Source organism: Danio rerio, chromosome 4 (genome assembly GCF_049306965.1).
Source record: "Danio rerio strain Tuebingen ecotype United States chromosome 4, GRCz12tu, whole genome shotgun sequence".
NCBI lineage: Eukaryota > Metazoa > Chordata > Actinopteri > Cypriniformes > Danionidae > Danio > Danio rerio.
The window spans coordinates 56,728,835-56,755,351 of NC_133179.1; the positions used below are offsets into that span (position 1 = coordinate 56,728,835).

General features: G+C 31.3%; 1 protein-coding gene and 1 non-coding gene across 3 annotated transcripts in view; both read left to right on the top strand.

The window, feature by feature from the left end:
- LOC137491103 (uncharacterized) overlaps window positions 1–26,517 on the top strand; it is a 1,183,352-nt gene that overhangs the window by 562,388 nt on the left and 594,447 nt on the right. The gene's annotated exons all lie outside the window — the stretch shown is intronic.
- LOC137494207 (U1 spliceosomal RNA) lies at window positions 9,003–9,166 on the top strand. Its single transcript, XR_011014167.1, has one exon. It is a non-coding gene; the product is annotated as a U1 spliceosomal RNA (small nuclear RNA).

Below are 26,517 nucleotides of genomic sequence, written 5' to 3' on the forward strand. Positions count from 1 at the left end.
CAGCATCGTTTTGCTTACAGTAAAGGATTTTTTCCGATAGTGATTTCTTAAAAAAGGTAGGAAAAACTACACAATTGCACGAATTAATGTTTTAGTGTGTTGCATTTCAAATTAGGATACTTTAATTCAAAACCGTTTAATTTATAGGAGAAAAAATGTCTGGAAAATCTCATAAAGCCATGTAAGACGCTGACTGGATTTCACGTCTGAAAAAGTTTGCCAGCACAGGAGTTTGGCCATCAAATGAGGGCAACAGGCCAGCTCCTCGACAAAAAAAGTGGCATGAGATTTATCAAAAGGTGTGTATTTCGTTTACATGATATAACGTTTGTTGAAATTTGCTTAACAGAGTAACGTTAACTTGTTAGGCTTCAGTACATTCAGTACAGTATCTGTGTAAAACATGTCATACTTGTTTTTAAATATTAAAGTGTTTTAAATTGCATGTATTTTGAGATTTACGTTGAATAATTTAGTAAGTTTGACCGTTTATGAGAGAGATCTGAAAAGGTGGGGGAAGGGATTATGAGTGTACAGTATACAGCATGTGATTTTAAGACCTGAAATGTTTCTGTCCAGTTCCTCTTATTCTTCTTTTCGTTTTTGGAGATACAAACTGTATGATTACATATTAAATAAATATTACACACTCTAGAAACAGTGGTAAATTAATTTACAGAGCTATTGTGTGCTTTATTAAGGGAGTCATTGAGTAAAAATTCTTATTTATTTATAAAAGTTTTTTGTATTGTATAAAATTATTTAATATATTTTTCATGATTTTTTCAGATTGAGAAATGTCCATTACAATCTCGTGGGCAGAGGACCTTGCTTGGAGGTGTGCTGAAATGCACATGTGGTTTTCACACTCAAAAGGTACATTTTTGAATCAATATGTGTTTATTTTTATTTACTAGAATGCCTTTCCTTTTTCATGATTATATGTATTTTTGTGATTTATTTTCAGCAGAGTACTGCTTCTGCTGCTCAAGCACAAACGGTGCAACAACCTGCCCCTACTGTACCTGCTCAGGAGGTGATGGAGACGAGACAACTTGAGGCCCAGCCCCAGCCCCCGTCTACTCCATCAGTGGCATCAAAGATTTCACCGCAATTGTCAATGGTACATTTTTTTAAAAATCAAAAGAAATGACAATTTCAGTGTTTCAAGTGTTCAAGGTGTTCAAAGTTCAGTTCAAAGTTCAAACATAGAAGAGAAAAGAACAAAAAGCAACAAAAAAGTTGAGGTGTTGCTAGAGACCTGCTTAAATTAAATTGAGTAAATTAGTTTCAATTAGGTGGTAGTTTCTAATTGCTTGAAATGTAAGGTAATATACACTAATGTTCAAAAAAATTATTATTGTTAAAATATAAAAGCTTAATATTAATCATATATAACAAGAATTCTATTGTGTTTGATTTGCTCATGAATTAAATCGATTTTATTTGATTTGAATTGTTTGAATAAATTATTCTTTATTTATTTGATTTGCCTATATTATTATTTCACATTATTCCAGTTTTTACTAAATATTAGATCAAATGGTCCCACTTTATATTAAGTGGCCTTAACTAATATGTACTTACACAGGAATTAATAGTTTGTTACAATGTACTTATTGTGTAAATACATGTACTTACTGTGTACTTATGCTTGATTAAATACATGTATGTAATTACATCTGTAGTTAAGTTTTGTAATTACATTTGTAAATACACTGTTGACCATCCCTTACACCTTAACCCACCCTTAAACCTACCCATGCCATGAAACCTGTCTATAACCCAACCTATATCCCAACTCAAAAGCACCACAAGTGTTCTCAAATACATTATAAACACAGTAAGTACATTGTATTTATTTTTTCATGTAAGTACATTGTAGTTAAGGACACTTAATATAAAGTGGGACCGATCAGATAAATGTAGCCTTGATAAACATAATTATAGCATTAAAAAAATACATTGAGCAGATAGCAAACCTTTGAACAGTAGTGTACATTTTGCCATTGTGAACACAGTGTTTTTAATGAAATGCTTTTTGTCTTGCCCTTTTTGAGTTCACCAAACCAAGATTTTCCGGATCCCACATTGCTGCAGCAAAGCCAAATCTTAGTGTGGCTAGAAGACCATCACAGGCTGATGTTCAGCCCAGTTCAGCAGTGTGTAGAGCTTCTACACCAAGCACGGCTGTAAGTATTGTCATAATCCACATAGCTTTCTTAGAGAATTAGGTATAAGCATTTTTTTTATACGTAAATTCGTATTTTTGTTAAGTACAGTCACATTAAATCTCAATAAAACATCTTTGTAGTATTCTTTTAGTGCATAAAAACATATATATTAAAAATAAGCACCATTCTTTAAACTTTTTGTTCTGCATAGAAGCGCTGTGACAAAATTTTACAGTTTAGCAGCAATCATTCATTTCCAATGTATTTTATACATTAATGTTCAAATAAAGTAATGGTTGCAAAAAATTCTGATTAGTTAATGTTAATTATAGATATTGTTACGGTCCCTAACTTAAATAAGACTCGTGACCAAAAGACAACGTAACATAATAAACAACGGCCAAAGTTCTCCAGCTAAATTATTTATTAATATAACATAACCAACAAAACAATCCAAATTGACAAGAGATGGGGAGCCCAACAACATAATAAAGAACAACCAAACAAACCTAAAGCAGGTTGGAGCTCCCCACTCCAAACAAATATCAAAAGGAAAGCATAAAGGAGAACACAACAATAAAGCCGTCAAAGACTGTGGTGACGTGGAGGAATGAGGGCCGTAGAAGTCCGCTTCCGTTCGTTTTAAAGGCCTGACGCCACCAGATTAACCAATAGAAAACTGAAAAGGGAAAAGGACAAACAAGATCAATTGAAAGTAATTATTAATGGCAGGAGTGAACGCCACACGCAACACCTCCACCCCCAAAATGGTGACTGGTAAACAAAACAAAAATACAATAAACACCACCCATCACCATATGGTAATACGTGACATCGCGTCGGCCAGCACATTATTTTTACCGGCAACATGTTTCATGTCCAAGTTAAAGGCTTGGACAAACAAAGCCCATCTCATTAAGCGTTGGTTAGAATTACGCATTCTATGAATAAAGATGAGAGGGTTGTGATCAGTGTAGACTGTTATTGGATAAGATGAAGATCCAATATAAACCTCAAAATTGTTAAGGGCCAAAACCAGCGCCAGAGCTTCTTTTTCGATTGTGGAGTATGCTTTTTGATGTTTCTGGAATTTTTTTGAAAAGTAGCACACTGGGTGCTCAACTCCATCAAGTCCATCCTGCAATAGCACAGCGCCTGCCCCTACATCGCTAGCATCAACAGCCAATTTGAATGTACGGTCGTACACTGGAGCCGCCAAGACGGGTGCATGCATTAAAAGGTGTTTAAGTGACTCAAAAGAATGTTGACATTCCGGTGACCATTTAAAAACCGACTTCGGACTTAATAGGTCGGTGAGAGGAGAAACTACTGTCGAAAAGTTTTTACAAAAATTACGGTAATATCCCGCCATTCCCAGACGTGTGGAAGGGACTGGAAATGACGTGATAGCCTCAATCTTGGCGTGTACTGGTTTTACCATGCCACTGCCCACAATCTTACCCAAGTAAACTACCGTTGCTTTTGCAAAATCACATTTGGCCAAATTAACTGTTAAATTGGCATCAGTCAGTTTCTCAAAAACCTGTGTCAACTGATGGATGTGTTCTTGCCACGTTTTTGAATGAACAACGATGTCATCTAGATACACCTCACATCCTGGCACTCCCCCCAACACGCAGTTAACTAACCGCTGAAATGTCGCGGGCGCATTGCGTACCCCAAAAGGCATTACTGTATACTGTAAGAAGGCATCAGGTGTAACAAATGCCGAGATTTCCTTTGCACGTTGAGTTAATGGCACCTGCCAAAATCCTTTAAGAAGGTCTAACTTTGTCACAAACACAGCCGACCCCACACGGTCAACACAGTCTTCCATACGAGGAAGAGGGTGACAGTCAGGTTTTGTGACATTGTTAACCCTTCTAAAGTCTGTGCAGAAACGTTCAGATCCATCAGACTTCATAGCCAAAAGACAGGGCGAGCTCCATGAGCTAATACTAGGTTCTGCAATACCATGCGCCAACATATAATTGACTTGATTTTGTAGTCGCTGACGTTTCACAGGGTTCACGCGGTATGGATGTTGTTTAATCGCAGCATTAGCACCAACATCGATGTCATGCTGCAGCACATGAGTCTGAGATGGAACATCTGAAAACAGGGAAACATGACACTTAATTAATTTAATTATGTCTGTTCTCTGTAAATCAGAAAGATGCAAAAAACAAGAATCAAGATTAGCAAGCATCTCAGAATTTTTTAAACATCCTTGAACTGTAGCCACGGATGGACTCTCAATGTCGCCGCCAGCTTCAAGATCAGACAGCGACTCAGAGTTCTCAATGACACTGTCAGCACCCGATGACAACCCGGAAAATGATTGTACCTGCAACACACTTGAGACAGTTGAACACTCAGTGTTAGGCATAGATGGAGCTGTTTTTATTTTTTTAGAGCTGTGAGGAATCATTTGCCCACGATCATAATAAGGTTTGATCATGTTGATGTGGCAGAGTCTGCTACGACGAACACGGTCGGGGGTAGCAACCACATAATCCCTATCACTTACCCTTTTTTTCAATGACATAAGGTCCACTATACCTTGCTTGAAGGCTACAGCCAGGAATCGGTAAAAATACCAAAACTTTGTCCCCCGGCTTAAACTGTCTGTCCACACTGTTCTTATCAAACCAGTTTTTCATCCTGGATTGAGCAACTGCTAAATTCTGTTTAGCCAGTTCACATGCACGATGTAGCTTGTGCCGAAAAGAGCTAACATAATCCAGTATATTTTTTTGTTCCGATTCATTCAACCAATTGTCTCGCAGCAATTTCAAAGGGCCACGGATATTATGTGCAAACACCAAGTCTGCTGGGCTGAAGCCAGTAGATTCTTGCACCACTTCTCGAGCTGCAAACAAAAGCAAGTGCACACCCTCATCCCAATCCTTTTCAAACTCCAGGCAATATGCACGAAGCATTGATTTAAGGGTCTGATGAAATCTCTCCAATGTGCCCTGGCTTTCAGGATGGTAAGCACTTGAAAAGTTATGGGATATTTTCAGCTGATTGGTAACCTGTTTAAAAACACGAGACATAAAATTTGTCCCCTGGTCCGTTTGAATTACCTTGGGAAGCCCAAACAGTGAGAAGAACTTGGTCAGTGCTTTTACTACTGACGTGGCCGTAATTTTGCGCATGGGTATGGCCTCAGGAAAACGTGTTGAAGCGCACATAATGGTCAACAAAAATTTACTGCCAGATTTGGTCCGAGGCAATGGGCCTACACAGTCCACCACGACATGATCAAACGGCGAGTCTACAGCTGGAATAGGATATAAAGGGTAAGGTGGAATCGGTGGATTTGACTTTCCAGCTATTTGACAAGTATGACATGTTCTACAATGCCACTTCACATCCCGTTTTAGACCTGGCCAAAAAAAATTACGCAAAATACGATCATAGGTTTTGGTGACACCCAAATGACCAGCTAAGGGGTTGTCATGAGCTAAACTGAGTATTTCACCTCGAAGCTTTTTTGGAACAACAATTTGTGTTACAGTGCTCCAATCATCATGCACAGAAGCAGAAGATGGCGTCCACTTGCGCATTAAAATGTTATTTTTGACAAAATAACCAGACACATTGTCGATAAGCTTCTCTTCAGGGACAGCCAACTCATACAGAGAAATGAGCGAATCATCACTACTTTGTTCAGAAATTAGATGTTCTTTTGACATACGAACCCCACTAAAGTTCTCAGACAGCTCAGAACGTTCTAGCACATTGTCAGCTGATGAGTTTTCACATTTTCCATCCAACTCTGTAAAATCAGAGACTGAAGATGGAGAACTCAGAACAGGGCCACTATCAGAGTCTACTTTAGGTTCTCTGTCAAGATCTATCATAAAACTATCCTCCAAGCCATCAGAGTCTATCAAGTTAGCTTTAGCCATTGACCGAGTGACAGCACATACAGGAAACACTGTTGGATACTTCACCTGCAGTTCATCTGGGCCTTCAGACAAAAAGGGCACAGCAGTTACTTCAGGACTCACTAAGATTTTGCCCCCAGCAAGATCATTCCCCAAGAGAAAATCCACTCCTTTTATTGGAAAAGCTGTGCATGCTGCAACTGCTTCTGGACCAGACACCAGATCCGACTCAAGCTGGACAGAATGCATTGGCAGGTTAACAAGTTTCATTCCAAATCCCTGAACAATCTCATTGCAGTTTAACGAAGTTTTATCAGAAAGAGGCAACACACTTTGTAGAATGATAGATCTAGAAGCGGCAGTATCACGCAAGATGGTTACAGGAACTTTTACATCACTGTCTGACAAGGAAACAACTCCCTTCATTATAAATGGTGAGTAAATCTCCAAATCAACACACCCAGACTGAAAAAGGTTTGATGTTGAGACTTTTTCTACCAGTGCCACAGTTTTAGGCTTCTTTTTATTCAGCTAAAAACAGCTGTTGATTAAATGACCACGTTTTTTGCAATAAGCGCATACTGGCCTTGGCCTAGCCGCATCTTTAGCACTGTGCTCAGTGTGAAAGTGCGTGACAGGACTACGCTGCAACGAAGAGAAAGATGGCTTTTCAAAGCTCTCTCTGTGAGTCAGAACATATTCATCGGCTAATACCGCAGCATCTAGTACATTAGTGACTTTCTGTTCATTCAAGTACGTTGCAATTTTGTCTGGTAGACAATTTTTGAATTCCTCCATTAGAATTAGATCACGAAGCTGTTCTAAATTTTTCACTTCTTGTGCAGAACACCAACGATCAAAAAGTACAGTTTTTTCACGACCAAATTCGACATAAGTTTGGCTTTCAGCTTTTTTATAACGCCTAAACTTTTGCCTATAGGCCTCGGGTACTAATTCATAAGACCTTAAAACAGCAGATTTCACCTGATCATATTTTAAACTTAATTTAGGTGAAAGAGAAGCATATGCCTCCTGGGCTTTTCCTGTGAATACACGTTGCAAAAGAAGAGTCCAAACCTCTTTAGGCCATTTCAATGTCGTAGCCACTCGTTCAAAAAGTACAAAATATTTGTCCACATCTCTCTCTGAAAAAGGAGGAATTAAACGAATGCATTTATTAATGTCAAAGTCTGTTTCCGGATCAAAATCCCTTGACTGCCTAGACAAACGAGCAGATTCACGTCTTCCAATTTCCTGTATCTCAAATTTACGCAGCTCAAATTCATGCTTTAGCTCTTTTTCCTTGAGCTCCAATCACCGTATTTCTACTTGCAACTCAAGTCTACGCAATTCAGAGTCAGGCTGCACATCAGCACGTGAAGTGACAGCACTAACAGGAGGAAGGATACTCATTTCACATAAGGCTGTATGCAATTCATTTTTAATTTTCTGTTTTTTCTCTTGTTTAGAGAGTGGTACATCAAAGTGAGCAGCAATAGAGAACAGATTACTTTTAGTACACTGTTCAAGCTTCTCTATGCTCGGAGGAGCAACAAATTCCTCTAAACTAAACTCCATAATAAGATTGAAAAACACACAGTCAAAATATTAATAACAAATATACAAAAAAATCAAATCTGCGTCAAATCTTAATCATCCAACAGCAAAATACAAACTTCCGCAAATTAACTATATAACAAAATAGAAAGATAATGCAAAGGAAAGTGAAGTGACAACAAACGTTACAAAGTATACCAAATGCGAGCAAATACACCCCTCTATCTGCGCCTGCCTAACGGAACTTTACCTGTCTAACTCACCTAGTCTTCACGCAGTTCAGCGGCGGGTTATTATGCACTAAAAACCAGCAGGATTGTGAGACAATCTATAATAGACGACCCCACAAAATCCTACGGACGTGCTCCCGAGATATCTGCGTTAACAGATAACACTAACCGCCTCTTTGCGACACTACAAAAACAAAAAACAGACGAAGTCCAAAGGACAACGCCTCTTTAACCTAACAGGGGAGTAAAGGCCGCTATGCAATTAACAGTATAAAAAAACACTTCACTTACCTGCATTTCCAGCAAGCTTTGCCATGCAACCGCGTTGATCAAGCAAAACAAACACGATGTTCACACACACATGCACACGCTCCGGTGTGACACGCTACGCGGGATTCCCTATGACGCGAAATTACGTCATGAGGAATTCCCCATGAGAACCAAACATTATAGTCTAACGATCTGTCGTTCAGTAAAGTCAAACAAGTTTGGTATCAAAAAGAGAACAAAGTGAAACAACTTAAAGAGAAGCGGACGAGCCCCCAATTATGAAAGTAATTATTAATGGCAGGAGTGAACGCCACACGCAACACCGTCGTCTTCTTCAAGCTATGTCGTTTGAGCACTGTGCTGATAGGCTGACGTAAGAAAACAGGACACAAAACATACAAGGCAAGAGTGCAAAGCACGGAGCTCTAGGCAAAGGCGGTCCGAACCGCAGCAAAGCAGGAGGTCGACATGTCCAAATAGACCAAATCAGAAACTAAGCAGAGAAAAACGGCATCTGTAGAGAAAGAAAACAGATGGAGGAAAAGAAAGAAAGAACAGGAGGATCCCCTCCCCTCCCCCCATAGAGGGTCTGTTATCCCCAGATCGAGTGCGTCCGGTGGAATCCATGTGTTGGCAGCCCCAACTGATGACAAAACACAAAGCAAGCATCTGGAGGAAGCTCAAACTCTTCATGCGTTGCCACAGTTACTAGCGAGTGGTTTGCAGGCACAGGCACAGGCACGTCTGCTGCAAGTACAGCGCCGTCAGGAGACAGAGGTTGCTGGCCTATTCCCCATGCTCGGTGGCTGGGCATCACCGCCCTGGAGTACGGCCGATAGAAAACGGCGGCTGACATTTGCGCCGCCCGGCAACCCATACTTACCTGGCAGGGGAGATACCATGATCAAGAAGGTGGTTCACCCAGGGCGAGGCTTGGCCATTGCACTCCGGCCATGCTGACCCCTGCGAATTCCCCAAATGTGGGAATCTCGACTGCATAATTTCTGGTAGTGGGGGACTGCGTTCGCGCTCTCCCCTGAGCACAGTGGTTCAAGACAGAGTTCAGGCGGTAGCGTCGGACCCGGCTGGAGCCAAGTGGTGCTCGCTGCAGAGCCATTTGAGGAGAGGAGAGCTGAGCTCCAGCGAGGGGGAGCTTAAGCTTGAGCTCCACCTTTTTTGCACTTCTTCTACGAGTGATGTCACTGGGGGTAGGGTTAGGGGCGGGGTTGGTGTACGCATTAAAACAGCTTACAGGAGGAGGAGCGACAGTTCATGCTCCCCCTCGCTGGAGCTCAGCTCTCCTCAAATGGCTCTGCAGCGAGCACCCTCTCGCTAGAGCGGCGCTTCCCTCTCTTCCTCGTCCTTTGCCAAGCCTCTTTTGCTCCAGTAGAGCCCCGCGCGCCTGTGGAAGGCCTGCCCACCCGTCGCTAGAAGAGTCTGTTCTGACGCCGAAAACTACTCGAAAGGTCCCCCCTCAAAGCGGTTTGACCAGGTGAAGGAACACGCAAAGAGAGCCCCCGGTGGCTTTTGTCCGCCAAGCGAGTGTGCCCTGTGGAATGTCAGAATTTTATTTTTACCGGCCTGCCGCTGTTACTGACGGAACGAATGCAGACCGTGTGAAAGGTCATCATTTTATCTGCCATTAAGTAAGCGAACGCTTCTGCTCGGATCAGAGGTAACTTTGTTTCAAGAACTGCAATCTTTTGCAGACGTCTGTGGCGTTTTGGGCAGAGGGACGGTTCTAAACCAATCTGAACCAGAGGCAATTTCGCAGCCAGCCGTCGGTGGTTTCCCGTCCCAGGAATGTAAGGTGCTTGCAGCGGGAGGTTGTTTCGTTAGCGCTTCCGCTTTCGTCAGTGAAGTTCTTTTGCGGAACGTTTGTAGATCCCGTCGTGTTCTTCAAGCTATGTCGTTTGAGCACTGTGCTGATAGGCTGACGTAAGAAAACAGGACACAAAACATACAAGGCAAGAGTGCAAAGCACGGAGCTCTAGGCAAAGGCGGTCCGAACCGCAGCAAAGCAGGAGGTCAACATGTCCAAATAGACCAAATCAGAAACTAAGCAGAGAAAAACGGCATCTGTAGAGAAAGAAAACAGATGGAGGAAAAGAAAGAAAGAACAGGAGGATCCCCTCCCCTCCCCCCATAGAGGGTCTGTTATCCCCAGATCGAGTGCGTCCGGTGGAATCCATGTGTTGGCAGCCCCAACTGATGACAAAACACAAAGCAAGCATCTGGAGTAAGCTCAAACTCTTCATGCGTTGCCACAGTTACTAGCGAGTGGTTTGCAAGCACAGGCACGTCTGCTGCAAGTACAGCGCCGTCAGGAGACAGGGGTTGCTGGCCCATTCCCCATGCTCGGTGGCTGGGCATCACCATCCTGGAGTACGGCCGATAGAAATTGGCGGCTGACGGCTGAATTTTTTGAAAAATAACAAAAAATAAAATATTTTTGAAAAATAACAAAAAATCAACATTTTTTGAAAAATCACAAAAAATGAAATTTTTTTGAAAAATCACCAAAAATGAAATATTTTTGAAAAATAACTAAAAATGAAATATTTTTGATAAATAACAAAAAATCGAAATTTTTTGAAAAATCACAAAAAAATGAAATATTTTTGGAAAAATCACAAAAAATAATTTTTTTTTTGAAAAATCACAAAATATGAAATATTTAAAAAATCACAAAAAAAGCTAATTTTTTGAAAAATCACAAAACATGAAAACTTTTTGAAAAATAACAAAAAATGAAAATTTTTTGATAAATAACAAAAAAAGAAAATTTTTAGAAAAATAACAAAAAATCTAATTTTTTGAAAAACACAAAAATAACAAAAAATGCAAATTTTTCAAAAATCACAAAATATGAAATATTTTTGGAAAAATAACAAAAAATCGAAATTTTTGAAAAATCACAAAGAATCACAAAAAAGCTAATTTTTTGAAAAATCACAAAACATGAAAATTTTTTAAAAAATAACAAAAAATGAAAATTTTTTGAAAAATAACAAAAAATGAAAATTTTTGGAAAAATAACAAAAACTAAAAATGTTTTGAAAAATAACAAAAAATGCCATTTTTTGAAAAATCACAAAAAAATCACAAAAAATGCAATTTTTTTGAAAAATTACAAAAAATGAAAATTTTTGGAAAAATCACAAAAAATGCAAATTTTTTGAAAAATAACTAATAATGCAAATTTTTTGAAAAATAACAAAAAATGCAAATTTTTTGAAAAATCACAAAAAATGCAAATTTTTGGAAAAAACAAATAATGCAAATTTTTGGAAAAATAACAAAAAATGAACATTTTTGGAAAAATAACAAAAAATCTAAATTTTTTGAAAAATCACAAAAAATGAATTTTTTTTGAAAAATCACAAAAAATGAATTTTTTTTGACAAATAACAAAAAATGAAATTTTTTTGAAAAATCACAAAAAATGCAAATTTTTTTGAAAAATCACTAAAAATGAAAATTTTTTAAAAAATAACAAAAAATGACAATTTTTTGAAAAATAACAAAAATGAATTTTTTTTGAAAAATCACCAAAAATAATTTTTTTTGGAAAAATCACAAAAAATCACCAAAAATGAACATTTTTTGAAAAATCACAAAAAATGAAATTTTTTTAAAAAATCACCAAAAATTAAAATTTTTTGAAAAATAACAAACAAGAAAATTTTTTGAAAAATAAAAAATGAAAATTTTTTGAAAAATAACAAAAAATCGAAATTTTTTGAAAAATGACAAAAAATCACAAAAAATGAAATTTTTTTGAAAAATAACAAAAGTGCAAATTTTTTGAAAAATCACAAAAAATGAATTTTTTTTGAAAAATCACAAAAAATCACAAAAAATAAAAATTTTTTGAAAAATCACAAAAAATGACATTTTTTTGAAAAATCACAAAAAAATCACCAAAAATGAAATTTTTTTTAAAAAATCACAAAAATGAAATTTTTTGGAAAAATACAAAAAAATGATTTTTGTTTGGAAAAATCACAGAAAATGAATTTTTTTTAAATATAACAAAAAATTAACATTTTTTGAAAAATAACAAAAAACCAGATTTTTTGAAAAAACAAAAAAAATTACAAAAAATGCAAATTTTTTGAAAAAATAACAAAAAATGCAATTTTTTTGAAAAATCACAAAATATGAAATATTTTTGGAAAAATAACAAAAAATCAAATTTTTTTGAAAAATCACAAAGAATCACAAAAAAGCATGAAAATTTTTTAAAAAATAACAAAATGAAAATTTTTTGAAAAATAACAAAAAATGATTTTTGTTTGGAAAAATCACAGAAAATGAATTTTTTTTAAATATAACAAAAAATTAACATTTTTTGAAAAATCACAAAAAATGAATTTTTTTGAAAAATAACAATGAAAATTTTTTGAAAAATAACAAAAAATGAAATTTTTTTGAAAAATAACAAAAAATCTAAATTTTTTGAAAAATCACAAAAAATCACAAAAAATGAAATATTTTTGGAAAAATAACAAAAAATGAAAATTTTTGGAAAAATAAAAAATGAAAATTTTTTGAAAAATCACAAAAATGCAAATTTTTTGAAAAATCACAAAAAATGAATTATTTTTTGAAAAATAACAAAAAATGCAAATTTTTTGAAAAATCACAAAAAATTCTTTTTTTTGAAAAATAACAAAAAATGAAATTTTTTTGAAAAAAAACAAAAAAATCAAATTTTTTGAAAAAACAAAAAAATCGCAAAAAATGCTATTTTTTTGAAAAAATAACAAAAAATGCAAATTTTTTGAAAAATCACAAAATATGAAATATTTTTGGAAAAATAACAAAAAATCGAAATTTTTTGAAAAATCACAAAGAATCACAAAAAAGCAATTTTTTTAAAAAATCACAATACATGAATTTTTTTTTAAAAATAACAAAAAATGAAAATTTTTTGAAAAATTGCAAAAAATGATTTTTTTGGAAAAATCACAGAAAATGAAATTTTTTGAAAATATAAGAAAAATTAATTTTTTTTGAAAAATCAAAAAAAATTGAAATTCTTTTGACAAATAACAAAAAATGATTTTTGGTGATTTTTCAAAAAATTTGCATTTTTGGTGATCTTTTGTGATGTTTCAAAAAATTTCGATTTTTTGTTATTTTTCAAAAAATTTGCATTTTTGGTGATTTTTCAAAAAAAATTGCATTTTTGGTGATTTTTCAAAACATTTTCATTTTTTGTGATTTTTCAAAAAATTTTCATTTTTGGTGATTTTTCATAAAATTCATTTTTTGTGATTTTTCAAAAAAATTCAATTTTTTGTGATTATTTGTGATATTTAAAAAAACTTCAATTTTTTGTTATTTTTAAAAAAAAAATCATTTTTTGTCATTTTCTGTGATATTTCAAAAAATTTCGATTTTTTGTTATTTTTCAAAAAATTTGCATTTTTGGTGATTTTTCAAAAAAATTTCATTTTTGGTGATTTTTCAAAAATGTTAAATTTTTTGCGACTTCAAAAAATTCATTTTTTGTGATTTTTCAAAAAAATTCAATTTTTTGTGATTTTTTGTGATATATCAAAAAATTTTAATTTTTTGTTATTTCTCCAAAAAAATTCATTTTTTGTGATTTTCTGTGATATTTCAAAAAATTTTGATTTTTTGTTATTTTTCAAAAAATTTGCATTTTTGTTATTTTTCAAAAAATTTAGATTTTTTGTGATTTTTCAAAAAAATGAATTTTTTTGTAATTTTTCAAAAAATTTTCATTTTTTGTTATTTTTCAAACAATGTTCATTTTTGGTGATTTTTCAAAAATTTTTCATTTATTTGATTTTTCAAAAAAAATTTCATTTTTTGTGATTTTTCAAAAAATTTGCATTTTTTGTTATTTTTCAAAAAAATGTCATTTTTTGTGATTTTTCAAAAAATGAACATTTTTTGTGATTTTTCAAAAAATGTTCATTTTTTGTGATTTTTCAAAAAATGTGCATTTTTTGTGATTTTTCAAAAAATTTCGATTTTTTGTTATTTTTCAAAAAATGTTCATTTTTGGTGATTTTTCAAAAATTTTTCATTTATTTGATTTTTCAAAAAAAATTTTCATTTTTTGTGATTTTTCAAAAAATTTGCATTTTTTGTTATTTTTCAAAAAAAATGTCATTTTTTGTGATTTTTCAAAAAATGAACATTTTTTGTGATTTTTCAAAAAATTTTGATTTGTTATTTTTCAAAAAATTTGCATTTTTGTTATTTTTCAAAAAATTTCGATTTTTTCGTGATTTTTCAAAAAAATAAATTTTTTTGTTATTTTTCAAAAAATTTTCATTTTTTGTTATTTTTCAAACAATGTTCATTTTTGGTGATTTTTCAAAAAAAATCATTTTTGGTGATTTTTCAAAAAAAATGTCATTTTTTGTGATTTTTCGAAAAATGTTCATTTTTGGTGGTTTTTCAAAAAAAATTCGATTTTTTATTTTTCAAAAAAATGTCATTTTTGGTGATTTTTCAAAAAATTTTCATTTTTGGTGATTTTTCAAAAAATTTCGATATTTTGTTATTTTTCAAAAAATTTTCATTATTTTGTAATTTTCGAAAATTTTCATTTTTGGTGATTTTTCAAAAAAATCATTTTTGATGATTTTTCAAAAAAAAATGTTATTTTTGTGATTTTTCAAAAAATGTTCATTTTTTGTTATTTTTCAAAAAAATTTCATTTTTTGTGATTTTTTGTGATTTTTCAAAAAATGAATTTTTTTTGTGATTTTTCCAAAAATGTTCATTTTTTGTGATTTTTCAAAAAAATTTTTATTTTTGGTGATTTTTCAAAATTTTTTCATTTTTTGTTATTTTTCAAAAAATTTCGATTTTTTGTGATTTTTCAAAAAAATGAATTTTTTTTGTTATTTTTCAAAAAAATTTCATTTTTTGTTATTTTTCAAACAATGTTCATTTTTGGTGATTTTTCAAAAAAAATTAAATTTTTTGATTTTTCAAAAAAATTTCATTTTTTGTGATTTTTCAAAAATTTTGCATTTTTTTGTTATTTTTCAAAAAAATGTCATTTTTTGTGATTTTTCAAAAAATTTTCATTTTTTGTGATTTTTCAAAAAATGTTCATTTTTTGTTATTTTTCAAAAAATGTGCATTTTTTGTGATCTTTCAAAAAAATTAGATTTTTTGTGATTTTTCAAAAAATTTTCATTTTTTGTTATTTTTCAAAACATTTTAATTTTTTGTTATTTTTCAAAAATTTTTCATTTTTTGTTATTTTTCAAAAAAAAATCGATTTTTTGTTATTTTTCAAAAAAAATTTCATTTTTTGTGATTTTTTGTGATTTTTTAAAAAAATGAAAATTTTTTGTGATTTTTCCAAAAATGTTCATTTTTGGTGATTTTTCAAAAAAAAATTCGATTTTTTGTTATTTTTCAAAAAAATTTCATTTTGTTATTTTTCAAAAAATTTGCATTTTTTGTTATTTTTCAAAAAATTTTCATTTTTTGTTATTTTTCAAAAAAACGTCATTTTTAATGATTTTTCAAAAAAAATTCATTTTTGGTGATTTTTCAAAAAATGTTCATTTTTGTGATTTTTCAAAAAAAAATTATTTTTGGTGATTTTTCAAAAAAAAAATATTTTTTGTGATTTTTCAAAAAAATTTCATTTTTGGTGATTTTTCAAAAAAATTTCATTTTTGGTGATTTTTCAAAAAATTTGATTTTTTGTTATTTTTCAAAAAAATGTCATTTTTTGTTATTTTTCAAAAAAATGTCATTTTTAGTGATTTTTCAAAAAAAATTATTTTTGGTGATTTTTCAAAAAATGTTCATTTTTGGTGATTTTTTGTGATTTTTCAAAAAAAAATTATTTTTGGTGATTTTTCAAAAAATGTTCATTTTTGTGATTTTTCAAAAAAAATTTTATTTTTGGTGATTTTTCAAAAAAATTTCATTTTTTGTTATTTTTCAAAAAATGTTCATTTTTGTTATTTTTCAAAAAATTTCGATTTTTTGTTATTTTTCAAAAAAATTTCATTTTTTGTTATTTTTCAAAAAAACGTCATTTTTAATGATTTTTCAAAAAAATTTCATTTTTGGTGATTTTTCAAAAAATGTTCATTTTTGTGATTTTTCAAAAAAAATTTTATTTTTGGTGATTTTTCAAAAAAATTTAATTTTTTGTGATTTTTCAAAAAATTTTCATTTTTGGTGATTTTTCAAAAAATTCGATTTTTTTTTATTTTTTAAAAAAATGTCATTTTTTGTTATTTTTAAAAAAAATGTCATTTTTAGTGATTTTTCAAAAAAAATTTAATTTTGGTGATTTTTCAAAAAATGTTCATTTTTGGTGATTTTTTGTGATTTTTCCAAAAAAAATTATTTTTGGTGATTTTTCAAAAAAAATTCATTTTTGTTATTTTTCAAAAAATTGTCATTTTTTGTTTTTTTTTTTAAAAATTTGCATTTTTGGGATTTTTCAAAAAAAGTTAATTTTTTATTTTTCAAACAATTTTCATTTTTTTGATTTTTCAAAAAATTACGATTTTTTGTTATTTTTAAAAAAAATGTCATTTTTAGTGATTTTTCAAAAAAAATTCATTTTTTGTGATTTTTCAAAAAATTTTCATTTTTGGTGATTTTTCAAAAAATTTTTCATTTTTGGTGATTTTTCAAAAAACTTTCATTTTTGTTATTTTTCAAAAAAATTTATTTTTTGTTATTTTTCAAAAAAATTTATTTTTTGTTATTTTTCAAAAAAATTCTTTTTTTGTTATTTTTCAAAAAATTTGCATTTTTGTGATTTTTCAAAAAAAGTTCATTTTTTGTGATTTTTCAAAAAATTTTCATTTTTTGTTTTTTTAAAAAAAATGTCATTTTGGGTGATTTTTCAAAAAATCTTAATTTTTTATTATTTTTCCAAATATTTTCATTTTTTTGTGATTTTTACAAAAGTTTTTATTTTTTGTTATTTTTCAAAAAATGTTCATTTTTGTTATTTTTCAAAAAAATTTCATTTTTTGTGATTTTTTGTGATTTTTCAAAAAATGAGTTTTTTTTGTGATTTTTCCAAAAATGTTCATTTTTTGTGATTTTTCAAAAAAAAATTATTTTTGGTGGTTTTTCCAAAAATGTTCATTTTTTGTGATTTTTCAAAAAATTTTCATTTTTGGTGATTTTTCAAAAAAATTTCATTTTTTGTTATTTTTTTTAAATTAGCATTTTTTTTGTGATTTTTCAAAAAATTAGCATTTTTTGTGATTTTTGAAAATATTTTCATTTTTTGTGATTTTTCAGAAAATTTTCATTTTTTGCGATTTTTCAAAAAATTTTCATTTTTTGTGATTTTTCAAAAAAATTTTATGTTTTGCGATTTTTCAAAAAAAATTAAATTTTTTGTTATTTTTCAAAAAATTTGCATTTTTGTTATTTTTCAAAAAATTTCGATTTTTTGTGATTTTTCAAAAAAATGAATTTTTTTGTTATTTTTCAAAATATTTTTATTTTTTGTTATTTTTCAAACAATGTTCATTTTTGGTGATTTTTCAAAAATTTTTCATTTATTTGATTTTTCAAAAAAATTTCATTTTTTGTGATTTTTCAAAAAATTTGCATTTTTTGTTATTTTTCAAAAAAAATGTCATTTTTTGTGATTTTTCAAAAAATGTTCATTTTTTGTTATTTTTCAAAAAATGTGCATTTTTTGTGATTTTTCAAAAAATTTCGATTTTTGTTATTTTTCAAAAAATTTTCATTTTTTGTGATTTTTCAAAAAATGAAATTTTTTTGTGATTTTTCCAAAAATGTTCATTTTTTGTGATTTTTCAAAAAAATTTTATGTTTTGTGATTTTTCAAAAAAATTCGATTTTTTGTTATTTTTCAAAAAATTTGCATTTTTGTTATTTTTCAAAAAATTTCGATTTTTTGTGATTTTTTAAAAAAATGAATTTTTTTTGTTATTTTTCAAAAAATTTTCATTTTTTATTATTTTTCAAACAATGTTCATTTTTGGTGATTTTTCAAAAAAAATTCAATTTTTTGATTTTTCAAAAAAATTTCATTTTTTGTGATTTTTCAAAAATTTTGCATTTTTTGTTATTTTTCAAAAAAATGTCATTTTTTGTGATTTTTCAAAAAATGTTCATTTTTTGTTATTTTTTAAAAAATGTGCATTTTTTGTGATCTTTCAAAAAAAATTCGATTTTTTGTGATTTTTCAAAAAACTTTCATTTTTTGTTATTTTTCAAAACATTTTCATTTTTTGTTATTTTTCAAAAAATTTTCATTTTTTGTTATTTTTCAAAAAAAAATCGATTTTTTGTTATTTTTCAAAAAAAATTTTCATTTTTTGTGATTTTTCAAAAAATGAAAATTTTTTGTGATTTTTCCAAAAATGTTCATTTTTGGTGATTTTTCAAAAAAAATTTCGATTTTTTGTTATTTTTCAAAAAAATTTCATTTTGTTATTTTTCAAAAAATTTGCATTTTTTGTTATTTTTCAAAAAAATTTCATTTTTTGTTATTTTTCAAAAAAATCGATTTTTTGTTATTTTTCAAAAAAATGTCATTTTTTGTTATTTTTCAAAAAAATGTCATTTTTAGTGATTTTTCAAAAAATTCGATTTTTTGTTATTTTTAAAAAAAATGTCATTTTTTGTTATTTTTTAAAAATAATGTCATTTTTAGTGATTTTTCAAAAAAATTTTATTTTTGGTGATTTTTCAAAAAATGTTCATTTTTGGTGATTTTTTGTGATTTTTCCAAAAAAAATTATTTTTGGTGATTTTTCAAAAAAAATTCATTTTTTGTTATTTTTCAAAAAATTGTCATTTTTTGTTATTTTTAAAAAAAAATTTCATTTTTAGTGATTTTTCAAAAAAAATTCATTTTTTGTGATTTTTCAAAAAAATTTGATTTTTTGTTATTTTTCAAAAAATTTGCATTTTTGTGATTTTTCAAAAAAAGTTCATTTTTAATTTTTCAAACAATTTTCATTTTTTGTGATTTTTCAAAAATTACGATTTTTTGTTATTTTTAAAAAAAATGTCATTTTTAGTGATTTTTCAAAAAAAATTCATTTTTGGTGATTTTTAAAAAAATTTTCATTTTTGGTGATTTTTCAAAAAAATTCTTTTTTTTTGTTATTTTTCAAAAAATTTGCATTTTTGTGATTTTTCAAAAAAAGTTCATTTTTTGTGATTTTTCAAAAAATGTTCATTTTTTGTTTTTTTAAAAAAAATGTCATTTTGGGTGATTTTTCAAAAAATCTTAATTTTTTATTATTTTTCCAAATATTTTCATTTTTTTTGTGATTTTTCAAAAATTTTCATTTTTTGTGACTTTTCAAAAAATTTAGATTTGTTATTTTTCAAAAAATTTTGCTTTTTTTGTGATTTTTCAAAAATTTGCATTTTTGTTATTTTCAAAATATTTTCATTTTTGTGATTTTTCAAAAAATCTTCATCTTTTGTTATTTTTCCAAAAATGTTCTTTTTTTTGTGATTTTTCAAAAATTTTCATTTTTTGTTATTTTTCAAAAATATTTCATTTTTTGTTATTTTTCAAAAAATTCTGCCGTCAGCCGCCGGTTTCTATCGGCCATACTCCAGGACGGTGATGCCCAGCCACCGAGCATGGGAATGGGCCAGCAACCCCTGTCTCCTGATGGCGCTGTACTTGCAGCAGACGTGCCTGTGCCTGCAAACCACTCGCTAGTAACTGTGGCAACGCATGAAGAGTTTGAGCTTCTTCCGGATGCTTGCTTTGTGTTTTGTCATCAGATGGGGCTGCCAACACATGGATACTACTGGATGCATTCGATCTGGGGATAAGAGACCCTCTATGTGGAGAGGGGAGGGGATCCTCCTGTTCATTCTTTCTTTTCCTCCATCTGTTTTCTTTCTCTACAGATGCCGTTTTTCTCTGCTTAGTTTCTGATTTGGTCTATTTGGACATGTCGACCTCCTGCTTTACTGCGGTTCGGATTGCCCTTGCCTAGAGCTCCGTGCTTTGCACTCTTGCCTTGTATATTTTGTGTCCTGTTTTCTTACGTCAGCCTATCAGCACAGTGCTCAAACGACATAGCTTGAAGAAGACGACGGGATCTACAAACGTTCCGCAAAAGAACTTCACTGACGAAAGCGGAAGCGCTAACGAAACAACCTCCCGCTGCAAGCACCTTACATTCCTGAGACGGGAAACCACCGACGGCTGGCTGCCAAATTGCCTCTGGTTCAGATTGGTTTAGAAGCGTCCCTCTGCCCAAAACACCACAGACGTCTGCAAAAGATTGCAGTCCTTGAAATAAAGTTACCTCTGATCCGAGCAGAAGCGTTCGCTTACTTAATGGCAGATAAAATGATGACCTTTCACACGGTGTGCATTCGTTCCGTCAGTAACAGCGGCAGGCCGGCAAATAAAGTTCTGACATTCCACAGGGCACACTCGCTTGGCGGACAAAAGCCACCGGGGGCTCTCTTTGCGTGTTCCTTCACCTGGTCAAACCGCTTTGAGGGGGGACCTTTCGAGTAGTTTTCGGCATCAGAACAGACTCTTCTAGCGATGGGTGGGCAGGCCTTCCACAGGCGCACGCAGCTCTACTGGAGCAAAAGAGGCTAAGCAAAGGACAAGGAAGAGAGGGAAGCACCGCTCCAGCCGGGTCCGACGCTACCGCCTGTACTCTGTCTTGAACCACTGTGCTCAGGGGAGAGCGCGGACGCAGTCCCCCACTACCAGAAATTATGCAGTCGAGATTCCCACATTTGGGGAATTCGCTGACATCTGCCCAGGGAACGTGCAATGGCAACTATAGACTGTAGACTTTCGTCCAACCAGAAGCCGTAATTGTCTACAGTTTGCTTAGACCCTGAGCTAATCAGAGGGATGGATTGTCTAAAGTTTAAAATCAGGGCCAATCAGCGCTGAGGATTTTCTAAAGTTTCTCTTGTCTGGACGCTCAATCAGACGGGTCAGAAAGTTCATCTGCTGTCGAGATAAATTCATATGTTAAAGTGATTTTGTGTGGAAAGTTATTTTTATACTGTTATATTGATTCACAGTATGTTCTGGTTACATCACGTTCGAAGTTTTTCACTCTTTGTGTAGCATTTTGTCTGTTTGTGAGGCTGTGCTGTCAGCAAGTACACCTGTCATAGTGATTTAGAGTGGTAGGTTATTTTTATCCTGTTCTGATAAACAGTATGTTTTGCTCACATCATGTTTGAATTATTTCACTGTGTGTGCAGTATTTTGTCTGTGTGCCCGACGCTGCGCCGTCAGACGTTCACCCATTACAGAGATTTTGTGCGGTAAGTTATTTTTATTGTTATATTAATACTAAGATCACATCATGTTTGAAATATCTCATTCTTTGTGCAGTGTTTGTGGTCTGTGCTGGTGACGCTGTGCCATCAGAAAGTTCACCTGTCCTAGATATTTCGTGTGGTAAGCTGTTTTTATACTGTGATATTATTTAAATGCATATATGGCTGCATAAAACCTGAAAAAGTTTAGCTTTTGTATTATTTTCGACGCTCACGTCAGTTTGATAGCTCTGTATACATAGTAAACAGTTGTTTCATTAAAATATAGCAACAAACATGCTAATAAATAAATATCCCTTCATATACAGCAATATATGTGACCATGACTATTATTATCATTAGTTGTTACTATGAGAAGTGAAGAACATCTTAAGATCTTAGCTGGGACAAAACTTATGATCCATACCTGTACACAGTAAAATCATCAGAGTAAAATTTACTCAGTTCAGAGAACATTTGGTCCCTCTCTAAATTGAGCAAAATTTACTCAGCAGCAGAGTTAAAGTTAATGAGACGATGATGGGTTTAATTAAGTGATGATTGAGGACTGATGATGAAAACCTGCTGTTAATATGCAGAAACAGAAGAGAAGCAGCAGCAGCTACGCTCATTGCTTACCTGATTGACTTTATTTCTGTCAGATGTTCACAAAATCCATATGAGACTTATAGTGAAGTCCAGTGTTGTAATGAGAAACTAAATCATTTGGTGATGAAAGGTTAGTAATGTCAGGAAGAGAGTTAATACAAGCAAAAAAGGATTCTAAATTAATATGATTTATGTTACGGAAGGAAATAGTACGGAGAGGTTTGGTGGAAGAAAGAGAGAGTGCAAAATTAAATGAGAGGAGAAAATTATCCGTTATAGGGAGTTCCTCAGCAGAGAGGTCAATGGGTGAAACACCAGAGCAGCAGATGAGGTTGAGGGTGTGTCCTTTGGACTGTGTAGGAACATTGACATGCTGTTGAAGTCAAAAGCTCTCAAGACAGGATATTAAATCTCTTGTAAGGGAGTTATTAAAATTATCCACATGAATATTAAAATCTCCTAAAACTATAATATTAGGTGAGAGGGTGGTAATATGTGTTAAAAAGCAGCAGTCATTTAGAAATTCGTTAGTTAGTTTGGGTGGATGATAAATTATGGCAACAAATGTAGGTGTGGATTCAGAAAGTTTTGAAATCATAGATTTGAATGAAGAGAATGAAGGAATAATGTGAAAGTGTTTTTAAAGGAAAATGAGAAAGATTTTCAAGAATGTGTTCTCAAAAATTTCTACATTTGTTTCAGAAACAAAGTGCATAAAAGACCAGTTTCAGAACAATTTTGGAGAAAAAAATCTTTGTGGAAATAGACGAAGAGGGAATCTGGAAGAATTTAAAATGGAAATATTTAGACGCAAAAATTGAAACGTTGGATTATTTTATCAGACATAATGTTATTTTCACTGAAACAAAACTGGCACAAATTGGAAGCAGTGGGAATGCATTATGCAAAATATGTGGACTGGAAAATGAAGGTATTATGCATTTGTTTTTAAAATGTGTTGAATTTAATACATTTATGGCAAAGTTAAAAGAAAGGATGAAACAAATGATGCCAAGTAAAACAGAGCAGATTGAGGAGGAGACAGAATGGAGGAACCTGATGGATCTTCTCTGTCCCCACCCTGTGGCCCCCAGCAGTCCTCTCGACGTCACATGGCCTTAGCCTGCAGGGTAGTGACCCCTGAACCCAATTGGAGTCACCTGTGGCCTTGAAGGGTGCTCATGCTTGTTGAAATTAAACAAATTAGCCAATATCGTAAAAAATCAAAGGCGAGAACTGGCATAATTAGCCATGTGCTTTCTAGGGTATGACAGGTGCATATTAATTAGCCATGTGCTGTAGACTGCTCTTATTGTATATCAGGGAATCAAGAATGTGTATTACATAATTTGATTTTAAAGGAATTACGTTACATATAATAATAATAATAAACAAGTATATTTTGTAATAATACGCAATAATTACATTATATTCAAATATAATTGTATGTTTATTTGCAACATAAATGAATATAGCTTATTCGAATTTCATGTCACTTAGATAAAATGTTTTTATAATCAGGACTTATATTTTACATCTTTTAAGTAATAAAATATTTTAAAAGTTCAATAATAAACATACTGAAATATTGACTTATAAATGTTTTAGAATTTTGTCAATTATATTGACCGAAATGTTCAGGTAACTTATTTATTAATATTAAATAACACATAATAAAATATTTAAACAACTAATTAAACTGAATATAGTACCTAAAAATATTAGGCTATAGGATATAAGAAATATTATATTAAAATACAATAAAATTTAAATTTCAGGCATTGATATTTAAATAGGTTTGTCAATTTTTTAAAGTTTTATAAATTATTTAAAAATACAATTAAATATATTTTACAATATTTCATTTACATCAATGTTTACAGATATATTTACATATACAAATATTATTTTTAGGTGTTACTGCATTTACATTGAACATTTACTTAAATTTAATTTACAATATAATTTTATACCATTTTTATTTTTACTGTTAGCTAAACTCCAGTTTATAACTTGTTTATGAATAATATACAGAACCCTAATATTACCATCCTTTAAATTACACAATGATAACATTAAAGCAACCACATGAATATGTACGCAGTGTATTTTTGGAAGTTTTATTTTATCCTTTAACACTTGTTTGCAATAAATGAATAGAAAAAATGATGTAAGGTGTAATATAAATATTGTGTAAAGTTACTCGAGTCACAACAGATAACCCACTCTTGGGACACTGTAGCTACTGAACAAATATCTTTTTAAAAAAGCTGAAATGTACACAGAGATTAGAAATAAAATAGAAAAATGTTTATTTACACAAAATATATAACTATTGATACTTTTAACATATTAGGGCAGTACAATATAGCGTAAAATTATTTTATTATCACAACAGTTTATGCAATATTTAAAAAAAATCACAATTGTATGATAAATTGTTATTTTATAAACTACCTTCCCAGTAGTTGCTGCTCGGCTATTTGCTAGAGCAGCTCAAAGCTTAACGCAGAGCTGAAAATAAACACTAATAGCAGAAGTTAAGAAGAAAAAAGAAAATGACAACAGCCAATCAGAGTCAGAATATCTTGCATATTTGCTTTAAAGACTAAATGTTTGCACCTTTACAGTGTTTTTAGACTTAAGTTTTAGAATTAGTTATTTGCATCTGAACAATATATTTTAACTGTTTAATATTATTAAGTAAATGATTTAATAACACAGATAAAACAATGCATTTTTGTAGGGAAATGTTATCTTAGAAATAATAGCATTTTCTATGCTATCATAAAGCCCTAAAACTTATACATGTATATGTCTTATTGTTTTATACAAAATAAACAGTTATCTTGCTTAGTTGTTTTAAAGACTAAATGTTTGCACCTTGACAGTGTTTTTAGACTTATAATTTTTAGAATTAGAGTTAATTGCATCTGAACAATATCTTTTAACCACTTAATATTATTAAGTAAATGATTTAATAACACAGAAAAAAATGCATTTTTCTGGGGAAATGTTATTTTAGAAATAATTGCGTTTTTCTATGCTATCATAAAGCCCTAAAACATATACATGTATATATCTATTTTTTCGTAAAACAAAATAAACATTTACAACAAAGGTGGTCTCTTTATAGTCTATTTTGTCTCCTTTTTTAACTTCCTCAATCCACTGCACCCCTTTATAAATCGCGCTTCCTGGAGGTCCCGCCCAGCGGCCAATCGGAGCGCACACTCAGTGGAACTTTCTCAAAGGGTCAACGGCACGCTACATGACATTACCAAATTCGGAAGCACGCTTAGTGGAACTTTGCGTCGACCAAACCCGAGCCAGACGTCGGGTCAATCAGGAAGAAGGGATAGTGGAACTGTGGAACGGAAAGGGAACCGAAGATTCTCTCGCAGGGAGCGCAAGGATGACACGCAAATCCGTGAAGCACTCCATATTGCTGTTTTAGTGCGTGGGTAAAAGTACAGAAATAAAAAAAGACAAAAGGCTTTTCACGATTCCAAATGGTGCATGAGGATGGGTTTAGCAAATCGTGGGAGGTGCTGCTGGGTCAACTGGAAAGTCTACATGCATGGTGAAAACGAATGTGGGATGCTTTGATCGTTTGTTTTGTTGTGCAACCAATGCACTTCCAAAGCCCTTGCTTTAGTGGGAGGCGATTGACCTGTACGGCGTGCAAATTTCATTATAGATGTGTAGGCAATTACAGCACCTGATTGGTTGATTGATTTTCAGCAAACCATGAATGAACTGCTTTTGCGAGTGAACAAACCCCTGGTGATGTCATCAAAACAAATAGTAGTAACTGTCAGGGGTCCGTTCTTCGTACCTCGCTTAAATGATCTAAGATGATTTGGCAGATCCTGGATCTTTTAATCTTGATAACTGATCTCTCGCTAATTTGGTTCTCCAAACAAGTTTGCGAATCAGATTAGAATATCTGGATGAACTGATCTGAGATTGCTGCGTTTGTTGTTAAGGACAGATCTATCGATCCTAGAAATCATGATCAGCAATGCAACGATTGGCTGACGGCACAGCAGCGCAATGACATCATCTGATTAATATTCTATTATCCATGTGAGCAAAATTACATCAAATTAGCAGTAAACGGCTTGTTAAATATGACACGCAGTAACTTCACATTTGTATTGAGCTGCAGGCTTTACACTTTCATTTGTCAAGACAAGAGTATTCATCATGTATTTCAATGCAAATCAATGTATTTAGTTCTTTATTTAGAAAAGATTTTCTTTATTACAGTAACCGTTTTTTAATCGGTGTAAAGAATAACTGGTTGTTTCCAAAGGCATTTTGATATTGGTAAAGGCGTCTGCAACTTTTGTGAAGCATCACTGGCATATTAACTATCAAAACATGTTTATGACTGCTGAAATGTATTATTGCTTTTAAAAAAAGTCACATATTGTGCATTTCTATTATACACAATTTGTACTAAAGCGATCTAAAAAGTTCATATCAATA